A 16,168-nucleotide genomic window follows, 5' to 3' on the forward strand; every position below is an offset into this window, starting at 1 on the left:
TACGTTCTAAGGGCTTCGGAGACGCCGAGGTGCCGGAATTTAGTCCCGCAGGAGTTCTTTTACGTGCCAGTAAATCTACCGACACGGGGCTGTCGTATTTGAGCACCTTCAAATACCACCGGACTGAGCCAGGATCGAACCTGCCAAGTTGGGGTTAGAAGGCCAGCGCCTTAACCGTCTGAGCCACTCAGCTCGGCGGGAATTTCTAATTCTGATACAGTATGTTACTCTACCAATCTTGACATCGCGGGTTCTAATCTTGAATTTCGACCTTTCGTTTACTACAAATTCCGAGAATAACTACTAGCAGTGCACGGTGGCCAACCGAACTTGTGTGTAGCTCTGAATTTTGGTTCTCCTGAGCTTTTCTTGCTGTATTTACAATAAAATATTTACAATAACCTTAAAAAAATTATTCGTTATTTGAATATAGAAATATTTTAAAGTAGGTGATTTTTCATTAGTGCTTAACATTAAAATCTTAATCAGAAATATATAATTAACGTTTGAAAATGATGATGGTCTGATACTTACCGAATATGTAAGTGAATCATCCATGTTAAATATGTTGTTTTTATTTTGTATGAGTGTAAAATGGTGTAATACGTGTCAAAGGTTTCTCATTCTATGAGTGCTTTTACATTTTTCAAAATCTGTGTGCTATGCGTTGGTAGGTGGCCTTGCACTTAGAGTAAAACACTTGACACAGTCTTCTATTCTTTCACTTTCCACATTTTGTGCTGTACATTCCTTCCCCTCTTCTACATCTTCTTCTGGAAAGTATTAAGCACAATTATATTAGATCCTCAAGTCAATGTCTTCTGTTGCTGGTAACTAAAAATAGAAAAGCATTATACATATAAGAAACTCCTCTTTGAAATTAAAAACGTAATGAAAGCTTTATATTAACAATAAAGAAAAGTGGCTTTTAATGCCGGGAGTGTCCGAGGACATGTTCGGCTCGCTAGGTGCAGATCTTTTGACTTGACCCCCGTAGGCGTAATAGAACACGCGGGATGTTATGAATATACCGCTCGGAATATGTATGTTGCCTCCTGGCCCCGCTGGGAGTGGGACACACTGTATTATATGAATTTGTGAAATCATTTGAAAATTCAAAAATTGTATTATATCGTCGCTGCCGGGACAAAACCTCCTATGTGAAATATTTTAGCTGACAACTTTGGCCAGTAAGGTTCTGTGATCTAAGGTGCAATATCGTGTGAGTATTGTCAGGGCATTCTCGCTCTTCATAATATATGTACTGCGAGTCAGTATATCTCCAAAAATATTATAACATAGGAGGTTTCGTCCCGGCAACGACGATATATTACTTTTCTCGGCAACTTCCTGTCACATGCTTCTCCCCACTCTCATATTTATTTTTAGATCATTGTCCGTAATTTTCACTTTTACGTCGATTTCATCATATTTCAATTATTTAAGATACTTGCATGCAATTTCACTATGAAGTATGATGTTACCCCTTTCTGTTGATTAGTACGGTGGATGTTGTTGTTTGAGTTATCTGTCCATAAACTGGTTTAATACAGCTCTCCATGCCACCGTATCCTGTGCTAACTTTTCATTTCTACCTAACTATTGCATCCTACATCTGCTCTGATCTGCTTGTCATGTTCATAACTTGGCCAAACCCTACCGTTCTTCCCGCCTACACTTCCTTCAAAAACCAACTGAACAAGTCCAGTGTGTCTTAAGATGTGTCATACATATCATTCTATCCCTTCTTCTCGTCAAATTTAGCCAAATCGATCTCCCTTCACCAATTCGAGTCAGTATCTCTTCATTCGTGATTCGATCTATCCATCTGACTTTCAGCATTCTCTAACACGACATTTCTAAAGCTTCTATTCTCTTGCTTTCTGAGCTAGTTATCGTCCATGTTTCACTTCCATACAATGCCACACTCCAGATGAAAATCTTCAATCTTTCTAATTAATATATGAATGTTTGAAGTGAACTTTTTTTCTTAATAAAGCTCTTCCTTGCTTGTGCTAGTCTTCATTTTATGTCCTCTTCACTTCTGTCAGCGTTAGTTATTTTACTACCCTAGTTACAAGACTTCGTTTCCTAATCTAATATAACCTGCATAACCTGTCTTCGTTCGACTGCAATCCATTACTTTTGTTTTGGACTTATTTATTGTCATCATATACTCCTTACCCAAGACTTCGTCCTTACCATTCAGCACCTTCTCGAGATCTTCTGCAGTCTCAGATAAAATAACATTATTATCGGCAAATCTCAAGGTTTTGATTTCCTCTCCTTGGATTGTGATTCCCTTTCCAAGTTCCTCTTTGATTTCCTCTACTGCCTGTTCTATGTAAACATTGAAAAGGAGGGGGACAAACTGCAGCCTTGCCTCACTCTTTTCTGGATTGCTGCCTCTTTTTCAAAGCCCTCGAATCTGATCACTGTAGTTTATAGTATATTTATTTTTCTCCATATCTTTCAGTTTTACGACCTAATCGATCTCAACGGAGAAAAATAGCAACATTCACAAACCCAAGCAAAAATAGGAAATATTACAAGCAACAACATAAGAAGAAGAAAAAACAAAGGCAACGCGGCCAAACAAACAATTCTTAACACAAAACTGCAATACCGAAATACAGAAATTATAGACCATTCTCCCATTCGGAGAAAGGATATTCAATAACACGGCGATACGGCAACACAAAACCGAGAATAACAACCTATCTCTCCAATCCTGGTTGAATCAGCAAGCCTTGAACTACTTAAATTCCGTGTCACGTGCTAAAGCGCAGCAACTTTTGACCTTCAATCATGTTTTATTGTTCTCGAAAAGGGTGCTTGCTCCTTTTCGTGACCTACCTCACTGTACAAGATTTGCTGATTCACCCTTATCTTTTCTTTAATCTGCTGCTTTCCTCTTTACTTTTAACTCACTACCTAGGTGCCTAATACCGACAACACCAGCTATTACACACACACTGTCCTACTCGTTTTTGTGTTTTTTTCATTTACTGTATATATTCTCTGCATGCTCCACTACATGAGTAGTACTACATGCACTTACAATACATTTCCTTACAAATGCACCAACATAAATTACATTTGAATAATTAAATGTCTAGATGACTGTTAATCTTACCAAGTCAATATCAGTCTTCCTTTTTCCTGAGAGCTTGAAAGTCCAGAGCATTAACAAATTTGGAAAATTCCTTTAAATACTTCTTAATAGCACAGATTTCTTCATTGGCCAATTATCACCTCTATTAACACTATTTATCAAGAATTTCCTAATATTTTTCACTTCACTGCACTCGAAAATTATATGGTCTATTGTCTGAGGGCTGCTGTTACAGGAACACTCGGAGTTACGTATAATTTTCAGTCTGCATAAGTACGAAATAATATATCCATGCCCAGTCAGTATTGTAGTCATATTTGGTTTTAAGTTGATTTTGGATTTTAATCTGCCTGCAGCTGTTGGGAAGAATTCCTTTGTAAGTGTGCCTTTTCAAGTTTGTTCCCATTTTTGCTGCCATTCATGAATTGATTCTTCTCTCAGATTTTTCTTTAATGTAGACATGGGTATTCTATCGAAACAGATTTCACTTAGTTTTGCAGCCTCCTTTGCAATTTTATCAGCTAGTTCATTGCCTTCAACTCCTATATGTGCCTTAACCCATTCAAATTTTGTTCTCCAATTATTTCTTTTTAGAATAGCTGTATTATTTCTTATATTCTCAATCAGTTGGTTATGATTTATGAAGTCCGCAATGGAGTCAATTGCTATATTACTATCTGTGTAAATAATTGCTTTCTTATCTTCATCATCCTCTGTGCTAGTAGTTACTAAGAATTCCAGAGATTTTAATATGGCTAATTGCTCCGCCTGATTACTCGTTTAATTTCATGTCCAATTGTCTCATTAGTCCACCTACACAACCATTTCTTTTATACACTTATTTTAATTTTTTAACACAAATACCAAATCAGATTAGGCCTACCTATCCTGAATGAATTTACACAGCCACTTTTTAATTTTTGACACATAATTTTTAGAGCAATTAAATAACAGTTCAGATTCCCTACTCTATTCCATTCTTTATTCACTCACCCAATAATGTTCTGTTCGTTACTCTGTTTTAGTAACTCTTGCTGTCTTACACTCAAAAGTTTCACTCTCACTTTTTCTGTATCTTTACATCGTCCTTCATTCACTTCTCCACACAATATATATAATGTAATTTTAAAAAATTTTTTTTAGCAAAATAAGCTCCTTATTTAAACAGGAAATAACGCAGCTTGACGTTTCCAAACACAAATCTAAATCATTTTACCATCATTCGTTCGTGTGTATTCCAAACAGTTCTTACGCAGGTAATCAGATTATTTCCGCTGAGTGAGAGATATAATGTGAATCATCGACTTCCGATCATCTATACAGGGAAACAGACGGAATACAAATTTCAAGAGCGACCGTAAAACTCATATGGATATTCTCCCTTATTACCTCTCAGTATCCATAGCAGCAATGCTCGAGGAGGATTTATAGTAGATTCCAGGGAGATATGAAATGATTATATACAGTATATTCCGTGGAAACCTCTTTATGTTACCGATCAATGTTACCCTGTACTTCAATAAATTGACAAGTATGACAAGCAAACGTACAATATATTCCAGAGACGTGGGTTCTAATCCAACAATTACTTTCCAGGAAATAGTTTTCCGAAACTTCCAACATTTATGTATTGTACTCGAAATATCTAAAAATTAAGTGATCCTTAACCTCTTAACTTAAAAAGAAATTAAAGTTCACAAAAAACTGGAACCCCGAGAATATTTGGACATCCGAACAGTATGCAGTAAGCCGGGCTGAGAGGCTCAGAGGGTTGAGGTGCTGGCCTTCTGACACCAACTTGGCAGGTTTGATCCTGGCTCAGGCCGGTGGTATTAGAATGTGCTCAAATACGTCAGCCTCGTGTTGGTAGATTTACTGGCACGTAAAATAACTCCTTGCGGAACTAAATTCCGGCACCTCGACGTCTCCGAAACTGTACCTAGTTATTTAAGTAGTCACACGATAGCATACAGTATAACTTCACATTTTTATTCGAATTCTCAGAAAAATTCCTGTTACAGTGCAAAATTGATAACGGAATCAAGATAAATGTACAAAGACCGGAATTGTAATTCTGTGTATGTTTTCTTGCTCCAATTCAAATAATTGAGAACGATGTAAGCCAAATAACACAAATAGCCATTAGAAACGCAACACAGCAATAGGCCTACTTATCATACACAGGCGACATGATTACTCTTGCAGTTTGATACCACACACAGAACATGGAAATCAGTACTGAGCGGTCCCACCACGAGAGGCAATAACCGCTGATAAACGACACGGCATAGAGAAGAAATGGCTTTGGGAGTCCGTTTGGTGTATCTCCCCACATTCTGCTTGGATAGATACCCAAAGTTCATCCAGTTGTCGTTCGACCACAGACCTCATATTTTCGATGGGTAAGAGATCCAGTGAACGTACAGGTCAAGGGAGCAATGTGATATAGTGGTCATTCTGAAACCGTCAGACGATATGTGTCATATATGGTCGCACATTACCCTATTGGTTCAGTGCCCCAAGGTGGCTCTAAAGGCAGTGGGGAGCTACAGGCTCCAATAACACCACGATATAATGATTGCTCGTTAATGCATGATAATCTGGTGGCACCCCATACTACAACGTAAGGTGCAGGGCCAGTATTATATAATACAGGATCTGACAGGCGTGGCGTCAGGAACGGATGAGGCATTCATTGTGCTGCAAGCAGAAGCGGCATTCGTCGGAGAAGACAAAGCATGTCATTCGTCCTTCCAGGTCGGATGTTCTACGCTCCACTGCAGCCACCGGCATCTGTAATGAGCAGTAGGTGGAAGCCGCATCAATGGGTCCCTGGACAAGATGCCCCGTTTCTGCAGAAAACTAAGAACCGAGTGTGCGAGCAGAGACTGATGTGCCAAATTCCTGAAATTCTGAGCGAGAGTGCACGATATGGCTCTACATCTATAATCACCAGGCGAACCAGATGTACAGTATGTCTTCACACTCGTTGGTACGAAGAGGTCGTTGATCTACACGACGCTCAGCCTGTTACTCCCACCGACCCCGTATCCGATTCACTGTGGTTGTATTTCTTTCAACTTCAGCACCAATTTCAGGTAAGATAATCCGCAGCACCGAGAGACCACAATTCTACAATGGTCAAATGCGGAAACCTGTTCGTATGGCTGTAGTGTTCACCATCCTGGCATGCTAACTCCATCAGTGCACATGAACGAACGGTGGGGAAACACACTACCTCTCAACGACTCTCCGAACTCCACTCATGTAACAATTATCAGTGTCGCCTTTGGCGCAGGTACTGCAGTGATCGGCTGAACTATTAATAGTGCAATTGCCCTATCCTACTCTACGTATTCCCTCACTGTGCTGGCCTTCTTCTAGTGGCAGTTATAATGACGAGCATTGTATGGCAGAAAATATATATCTTGTTGTTCATTGATTTTGTTTCGTTGTAAAACTCCCCATTTATTTTGTAGTTTTTCATCAGACTGTGTCTTCTTATTCACTGTAATTCTGAAATGAGAAGAAAATATTTCATCCCTGACAATTCCCCAAATGGACACGTCAAAAGGGGTGAGGTCACCTGAATATGGTGGCCAATCCGTCGTAACACGACGACCTATCCATTCATCGAAATGTTGATCTAAAAATTTCCTCACGACAACACCATAGGGAGGTGGTTCCCCAAAACAAAACAAAAAACAACAGCAAAAGGTGTGCGAGAACAGTGTTGCCACTATGTACCAACCCAGTATTTACTAATGTTCTCTGTTTGCTTTAATACGACCATTATTAGGAAACAATTGTAGAAATTACACCACACAAATTTTCGGATGAATTATACAAATATTCTCGCATTTACATATAGGCAACTATTTCTTTGTAATATCTGTAGCCATATCTTTTCTGTTAATTTATAACTGGTAGGCTGTTCAGTAAGTATCATTCTTCAAATATCTTGGAACTATAGTGATTGAGCATTGCAATGAAATCTTAACCAGGATTGGGCAAGCCAAAAATTTGTTCAACAGTATGAAGGCCCTATTCACCAGTAGATATCTCAACCTTCAGCTCAGAGTTTGCATGTTGCGATGCTAAGTTTTCCATTTCCTGTGTAGTTTTGAAGGCTGGACCCTCAGTTTTTAGCTGGAGAGACGACTAAAGCTTTGAAAATGTACTTTTACAGAAAAATGCTTCGAATATCCTGGGTAGAAAATAAGACCAATTAGGAAGTCCTCAATTTTTGAAATAAGAAGAAAGAGCTTCTAACATTCCTCAAGGAATGCAAGCTAAGATACATCGGGCGCATCATTCGAGATGAAAGACATGAACCTCTCCAACTCATCATCAAGGGCAAAATTGAAGGGAAAATAACTGTGGAGAAATTCTTGGCCACTGGTATGGAGTAACTTCCATCGAAATCTTTCGAGCGACTGTTTCAACAGTTATCATAATCAATTGGCTCTCCAACCTTCGTAGGAAGACGGTGTCCTAAAAAGAAGGCTGTTCAGTTTGCCGAAATATATTTTGAGTAATAAATTTGTAAAATACCTGAAAAAGAAAGATATGGTAACAGCATTACACCTGCAAAAGAGGGCACTTAATTAAAATAGAATTAAAATGTGGAACACTTCCTGATTTTGCTTGCCATCCTTGCACAGGGGCAATGCTAATATTATCTGTATCATTCCAATTTTAGTATATTTACCGACGAAGCGGGTTCTTCGCAAGGATGACAAGCAAAATCATGAAGCGCTTCAAATGTTTATTCTATTTTAATTAAGTTGCTTATTTTGCAGGTGTAATAGCGTTACCATACCTTTACTCTTTCAGGGATATTTACACGAAGGTAGTTTCAGCAGACTGAAGAGTCTAACAGTGATGAAATAATGACAAAATAAATGTAACAGCCTCTGTTGAAATTTGTCAATCAGTCTCTGCATTTGGGGCAGTCGCAGAGGTGGTGAATTCCCTATGTGCCCAATTTATCCTCTTGAATTCCAAATCTATCTTCATATTATGATCTTTCCTACTTTCAAAGACACAACTCAAACTTATTCGTCTACTCATGTCATTCCACGCCATCTCTTCACGGATAGCTCGGAACATACCATTCAGTCGAGCAGCTCGTTTCCTTTCTCCAAATTCTTCCCAGCCCAAACTTTATAACATTTTGGTAACGCTACCCTTTTGTCGGAATTCAACCATAATAAATCGAGCTGCTTTCCTTTGGATTTTTTTTCCTATTCTCGAATTAAGTACTCCCATACACTGGAACCATACTCTAGTTGGTATCTTACCAGAGAGTTACATGTCCTCCCCTTTACAGCTTTACTACAACCCCTCATAACAACGTGTGGAAATCCGTACCCTTTATATACAATACCGTTTATGTGATTACTCCGACGAAGATCTGTCCTTATATTAACATCTAATTACTTAAAATGATCCCCCAAAGGGAACTTTCACCCCATCAATGCAGTAATTAAAACTGAGAGGACTTTCCCTGTTAGTGAAACTCACAACCTGACTTTAAACCCCGTTTGTCATCATGCCATTGCCTGCTGTCCATCTCACAACATCGTCAAGGTCTTTTTGCAGTTGCTCACAACCTTGTAACTTATTTATTACTCTATACAGTACAACATCATGCGCAAAAAGCCTTAGCTCCGATTCCAGTTCCTTATCATTTATAACTATGATTAGGTTATCCATCTATGACCTGTAAAACTGTCAGTCCCTAACTCTTAGTAATTTCCGAGCTAACGTACACTTTGAGAGCACTATTTTAATATTATCAATATAAATGCCTCCGTAGATCTTTCCAGATCCCCTTGACCCTGAAATACGAGACGTGACACACTCGTCACAAATCGCACTAGGGTAGAAATTCATGAATTTCCAACCTATATAAATAAAATTGTTTCTGTTTGTCTGTTTGTCTGTCTGTTTGTCTGTTCCACCATCACATCGAAACGGCTGGATAGATCTCAACCAAACTTCATATTTAGAGTATACTGACCCCGGGGAAGGTTTCGATATGCATATCATTTTAAAATCTTTGAAAAGACGGGGGTTTTATAGGAAAAACGGTTTTCCTCCATTTTCTCTTATACTATTATAGGCAAAATATCGAATTTGTCGTATAAGGACGAGACAAAGCTCAATTTAATCCTCTTGACGCAAAGAACAAAACTCGGTAAGCCCTACGGGCCCGAAAACCATGTTTTAAGGCCCTAAAACCAACCGTTACGGAGATATTGGCACCACACTACCCCTGCTCTAGGAATCGGATAAAGAAATGAACTGCCGTAACCATGGCAACGTCAGCTCCAGGATTCTAGAGCAGTGAGATTATGCATGTACGTTTGGGCATAGCTGTCAACCAAAATAGGTACAAATAAGACTCAATATCTGGGAAAAAAATATACTGTTGTGTAAGGCACTCATAGGACTCCTTTGGGCGGGGATAAATAAAATTGTTTCTGTTTGTCTGTTTGTCTGTTCCACCATCACGTCGAAACGGCTGGATAGATCTCAACCAAACTTCATATTTAGGGTATACTCATCCCGGAGAAGGTTTTGATATGCATATCATTTTAAAATCCTTGAATAGACAGGGGGTTTATAGGAAAACCAGGATGGTTTTTCCACCATCACGTCGAAACGGCTGGATAGATCTCAACCAAACTTCATATTTAGAGGATACTCATCGCGGGGAAGTTTTCTATATGCATATCATTTTAAAATATTTGAATATATGGGGGTTTATAGGAAAATCAGAATGGTTTTTCCACCATCACGTCGAAACGGCTGGATGGATCTCAACCAAACATTGTATTTAGAGTATACTAATCCCGGGGAAGGTTTAGATATGCATATCATTTTAAAATCCTTGAATAGACGGGGGGTTTATAGGAAAACCAGAGTGGTTTTCCCACCATCACGTCGAAACGGCTGGATAGATCTCAGCCAAACTTCATATTTAGAGTACACTCATCCCAGGAAAGGTTCCGATATGCATATAATTTTAAAATCTTTGAATAGACGGGGTGTTTATAGGAAAACCACAGTGGTTTTCCTCTATTTTCTCTTATACTATTGATTTTCTGTAAACTTCGTTTACCGTACGTGAAACGTCTCTTCATTATAAACAACTTTCGTTATGTTCATAATTTACCTTACTCTTCACATGACGGAGAAATTTACAATTTTCTGCTGGTATCATGCTCTGCATTTAGTGACCGACAGACCGACAACGAACCTACAGGTTACCATGGCAACGTCTCTGACTGCATGCCAGTAGGGAAGTAACGTATTGCCATTTTCCTCATCATGCTTTTAAATTCGTGGTTGTTCCTTGGGTAGATGGCAAGAGAGGCATCAATCGGCTCATCTGCGGGATATTGGCGGAATATCGTTGGAGGTTATAACCGCCCTCGAATAGATTAAGTAATAACACCATTAGTCATCTTCATATTTGTTTACCTAAGAATCACTGAACCTAAATTTCTCCTCTGTTAGCGCTTTATTATATCCATAACTCACGGCATTTATTTATTTGTCGTTATCCGGCTGTCCTCAGTTATAATCCATTTTCTATTAGTTTCAACATTCTTAACTGTATTATTTTCTTCCTTAATTACGCCGTATGTACGTGAATGCTAGAAACTACTGGATGCATTTCCACCAAGATTCGTATTTAGAATACACCTGTCCTTGATAGGTTTCAGGGCAAATATTGTTTCTAAATCCCTGAACTAACTGGGGGTTTATACGAAACCGAAACAGTGATTTTGCACTTCCAAAAAATATACACAACAAAAGTTTATGGAAGTCTACCTACCTTGGTAGAAATTAATGTCTAAACCTTTTTTCCTCATGTGCATCATTTCGATACGAGGATCAATAAGGGAGATATCATTAAAGGACCGTTTTTCTGTACAAGTCCCATCGGACTTAACTCACGAGCGGGTGCGTGTAAAGCGTATTCCTTACAACTTGAAAACTACTGAAGACATTCGAAACAAAATTTATATTTAGCATCCACCTGTCCAAAGGTAGGTTTTAAACGTAAATAACATTTCATGTTCCGGAATGGACTGGCGGTTTATAAGGAACCGAAATGGTGATTTTACTCTTCCACAATATATACAGAACAAGACCAACCTGACTGGAAATCGACCAAACCTGATGGAATTCCACCTCTAAACCTTTTTTTTCATGTGCATTTTTTCGTCAGGAGGATTAATAAGGGAGATATCATGAATGGTCACTTTTGCAGGTTAAGTCCAGCGGACATAGCCCAAAAGGTGTTTTACATGGAGCAGATTCCTTATCTATATAAATCAAATCGTAACGACTGTGTACCTCTACACTGACTATTTTGGCGAAATTTTCGTACAGCTTTCCGTTTAAGGGGTAATAATAACAATCTCCATAATTTTTGATTTCCTGAAAGTCCTAATTTTTACCCGCCTCGCCCAAAATCCACATTGTGGCATAATCTGCCAGAAGAATAAGAAGATAATTGAAATTTGACAAAATTATACGTTTTAGCCTGTAACGAATGAAAAATCCTATATCATTAAATTTTTCATTTTTTATCCCCGAAGAATATCGAAATATGCAGGCAATTTTAATGATGGTGCAGACCTTCGGAAATTCCTATCACGTAACGGATTGCACAATCTCCGTTCAATTTGGAATGATCTACAACCTTGGTCTTATGACTTTATGCCGTATCTGTATCCCTTTTACGTTTGATTTTTCTCTATTAATCGATGTTAAGTCAATTTGGAATTTTCACATGCATTATTCATACTTTCAATTACTTATATGAAATACAGAATCATCAAACTCTTCACGAAAATTGGCCCACTCAGTAGCCATATGTGAGCCAAATGCTATGTATGTAGCTGTCACATTATTATCCGAAAAGTAATGTAATGTGAGATGATCTTACAAAACCTTTACCCTGTTCCACGTTTCTAAATCTGACCCAAGAATAGATGACATATCATTGGACCAGCCATTTAGGCCACTAAATCCGGCGTGTCTTATGGTATAATCCTTTGTCGATATGACGTACGTTTAGTAGCAGTTAATCTGTAAATGAAGGTCTTCAATATTGTAAACACGCATATACTTTCGTATGTCGATCTATATATATTCACTGATGTCGATTTAGCGATCGAGAAAGGGTCGGTCTGCTATTGTAATCAGTACTCCCCACACCGACTTTGACTGGCAGTAGGAAAGGGTTCCTTCTCCAACTCCTGTGTAACTGTCATTAGTAAGGAAGGCCTACAATTGTAATGAATAGTTCCCTTCTCGATTTGACTTGCAGAAGGTAAGTGAGCATGCAGTTTTGTTTAAAACTCCCCTACCCGATTGTGTTTGGCAGTAGGCAAGGGTGCCCGCCATTATAAAGAAATGTACTCATCTAAAATGTGACTGGCATTAGGCATAGTGGCCTGCTATTTTGATGGAAACTCACCAACTTGGTGTGACTGGCAGTACGCTGGCTGGCAGTAGGAAAAGGGGCCTGTCATTATAATGATAACTGCACAACTCAATTTCGAGTGATAGTAGGGTAATTGCCTGCCATTATAATAAAAACTGTAATCTGTCTGGAGGTAGGAAAGGGGGGCTGCCATTTTAACGAAAACTCCCCAAATCGATTCTGTCCGCATAGTAGGCAATGGGGCCTGCAATTATAATGTAAACTTCCCAACCTGATTGTGAATGCCAGTAGGCAAGTGAGCCTGCCGTTATATCACAAATCCGTAACAAACACTTTACATTGGAAACGTACGGGGACCTCCCCATGCTCTTTCTCGGATAACGCTAAGAGACATGCAATTTAAAACAATCTTATTTACTGCATGTACACTATTTACTTCGATATTCGAATACAATGTAGAATACCGTAGCGAAGCACGGGTACATTCGCTAGTCAGAAATATGTACATTCACTTCATAACGTGGAGTTGTGTGTTTTTGCCGTCTGGATCAGTGGTGAAGGGTCGGCCTCTGCATCCCAAAATCGCGGGTTATCATCTAGCAGGCATAAGTTCACCCGGCACTCTCCAAGTCGTACGATGTCGCCATTTAAAAGGTCACTGCTGACATATATGGTGTTTATCCGTCAACATTAATTAAAACTCGGTCATACACCAAACTCGGTCACAGATCACCCAACGAAGACTCGGTTTACTCTGCAGGCAACCTAAATGACGTCAAACTGAAATGTCTGCGCATGTTGATTCAGACCACAAGATTATTATTGTGACGTGTTGGCGGGGTACTTAAATGAATAAATGAGTATAGCACCTGGTAGCAACCTATTTCTAAGATTTATTAACTAAGCACTACAACTACAGATTTACACACACACATAGACGATAGCCGAGCTTACAACTTACACACGTACACGGTCACAGACTTACAGACGGTTCGCGTTCTCCTCTTAGTTTCTCTTATGTTGCATCTACAATGACACACACACACACGCACATACACACAGAGTCATCGATTATTTACAGTACACTCTCTCAGCCACTCAGTCACACTCGTTAGCGCTGTCACGGTCCACAGCCTACACGTCAGTCTCGCAGGTCGGGATAGTATCCGCTGTTCACTGTCCGTCGAATCCCGTTTTCGGTCTACACACGTCGTCTCCTAGTGTTCCCTTCTTCGCCGCTCCAGAACACTCCAGGTTCTCCTCCAGCAGCCAGCCTCAAGGGACACACACACACACACACGACGTCAGGGGAACAGGCACGAGTCCTCGGCTCCAACAGGCTGACATCTCAGCCCAGGCTACCACTGACTGCGCTCTCCGCTCACTCACTCTCTAACTCTCACTCACCAATTCTCACTGACTAGCTCTCACTGACTAACTCTGTAGGCAACAAACTGCTCTTTTATACCTGCGCCAGCCCTTCTGGAATAGTCCGGATGTTCGATGGTTCGGGGGACCTCGTGAAATAGAAGACTCCAGATTAGTCTTCCAGTCGTTTCCGTAGTTCGCTGCGGCGCGACCGCAGATAGAAGTGAGAAGGGCCGGTCCAGCGCTTGAGTGTTGCTCACGGATTGGCATGCTCGAGCGTAAGGGGGGTGGGGCGATGGGTGACGGCCCCGGCGCGTAGTGAGTTAGCATGGCGGACTCGACAACCATTACATTATTATTATTATTATTATTATTATTATTATTATTATTATTATTATTATTATTATAAGGCACTTCGATAACATTATTGGAAAAACTATCGAAATGTATATTCTGTATAATGGCACTCAATGAAACTTCTCTGCAAATTAAATATAAAGTCGAAATCCTAGGACTTACTTTGGACAAACATCTTACCTGCCTTGAGCATATCGTAAATATACGTCATTGAGGGTTTTGTTCCTTACATTCTATGAATGAACTCAGAGAATGGTTGCCATTAAAAGTTTGGAAATTACCTGTACAAAGTCTTATATTACCTATCTTTGATTACTGTGACGGAGTCAACTATAACCTTAGCATATCAGTTTACAAAACACTTCAACCAGTCCCATAACACATGTGTTGGATTTATTCTCGATGTACCACGTTTGAAAGAGCGACGAAATCCTCACCCTCCTCCACCTTACTGATGCTAATAACCCAGCGTGCCTTGCCTCTCGATTTCATTACCTGTCTACTTCTATAAACCAAAAACCGAGATTCCTCTGTACTATGTATACTAATTCGCCGATCAGCAGTCATTTCTTGTCTAGGCTAGCCACACCTGAAATTCCCTACCTGCTGAAATTAGGAGAATGTCAAACGTATTGCACTTTAAGAATCAATACAAGAAATGGATGTACAAAAGTAAAAAGCTTACAGTGAAATATATAAAAATCGATTGAGAGCAACTAAATATAAAAAAGGGTGTTCAAACCTGCCTTATATACTAAGTATGAACAAATTAGTTACAAGATCGCTGTTCATCTAAGAAACTAGCTGTAAGTTTCACCGGGAGTAAAATAAGTTGTCATATTTTAAATGCAGGTGAATGTATTGTACAGAAAAGCAGTCTTCATAGCCTGAGTTCCGCCTTGTAAAATATGACATTTAATAAATAACAAATGAATAAAATAAATAAATAAATATATGTGTGACTTCCCCTCTCGGAGAACAATCATCAAATGAGAAATGCAACCAAGCAAGTAAAGGGCGCCAATCTTTAAGTTGAGGACTTAAAGATAAAATTTATAATCAAGCTTGGACAGACTCTTATCACAGGGGTAGGGTGACAGTGCACTAATCATTAAGCAGGAGAATTAGAAATTAAAAGGCTAATTAAGGCAGATTAATTAAAGTGAACTAGAAAAATACTATTTATTATATTTAATATGAATGACGACGGTTTAACGAGAACTGAATTTAAATTAGAAAATGAATTTAATAAAAAATTGAATGACTCTACTTCGCGAAAACTTGCAATATCTTTAACTCGCTTGCTCACCATGTCGTCTTGTTCTGCTGGTCCTTGGAAAGCTTCCCTCCTTGTAGCTGGAACATCACCGGTCGTCTTTGATATCTCTTCATCTGCAGCTCAGTACCATTCCTGACTTACAAATTGCACCCACCACTAATTGGAAGATGACTTCAAAACTAACACTCCCTATTATGCTTTATCCCATAGATTGGAGATAAGCCCTATGTCACAGTTAGAAGAACCACCTTGGGTTATATGGAGAGGATACTCAATTAAGAATCCTTCCAACTTTACTGATAATGTTCTCTGAAGTTTCATTTCTATCTAGATTAAAACTATCTATTGACTTAGACTGGTTCAAACCGGTCTTGTAACCGTGCTGTACGTACTTCCTCATGAGAGTGGCTATACACACCTCATTCAGAATTTCTAAGTATTGAGACGCAGAATCAAGTAGAAAATAATGTACAAGTCGTAGAATAACTCGTAGAATAATGTAGAGAGACTCGCAGAAACGAATAAGACGTTGTAGAGAGACCTGCAGAAGCGAATAAGACGTTGTAGAGAGCCCCCAGGA

At 39.2% G+C, this 16,168-nt stretch overlaps 1 protein-coding gene and 1 non-coding gene across 2 annotated transcripts in view; one reads left to right on the top strand and one right to left on the bottom strand.

The window, feature by feature from the left end:
- LOC136875659 (orexin receptor type 2) overlaps positions 1 to 16,168 on the top strand; it is a 625,044-nt gene that overhangs the window by 274,009 nt on the left and 334,867 nt on the right. The gene's annotated exons all lie outside the window — the stretch shown is intronic.
- LOC136876603 (U6 spliceosomal RNA) lies at positions 7,735 to 7,839 on the bottom strand. The gene has a single exon (XR_010860635.2). It is a non-coding gene; the product is annotated as a U6 spliceosomal RNA (small nuclear RNA).

This window comes from Anabrus simplex, chromosome 6 (assembly GCF_040414725.1).
Source record: "Anabrus simplex isolate iqAnaSimp1 chromosome 6, ASM4041472v1, whole genome shotgun sequence".
In the NCBI taxonomy this organism is placed as follows: Eukaryota; Metazoa; Arthropoda; class Insecta; order Orthoptera; family Tettigoniidae; genus Anabrus; species Anabrus simplex.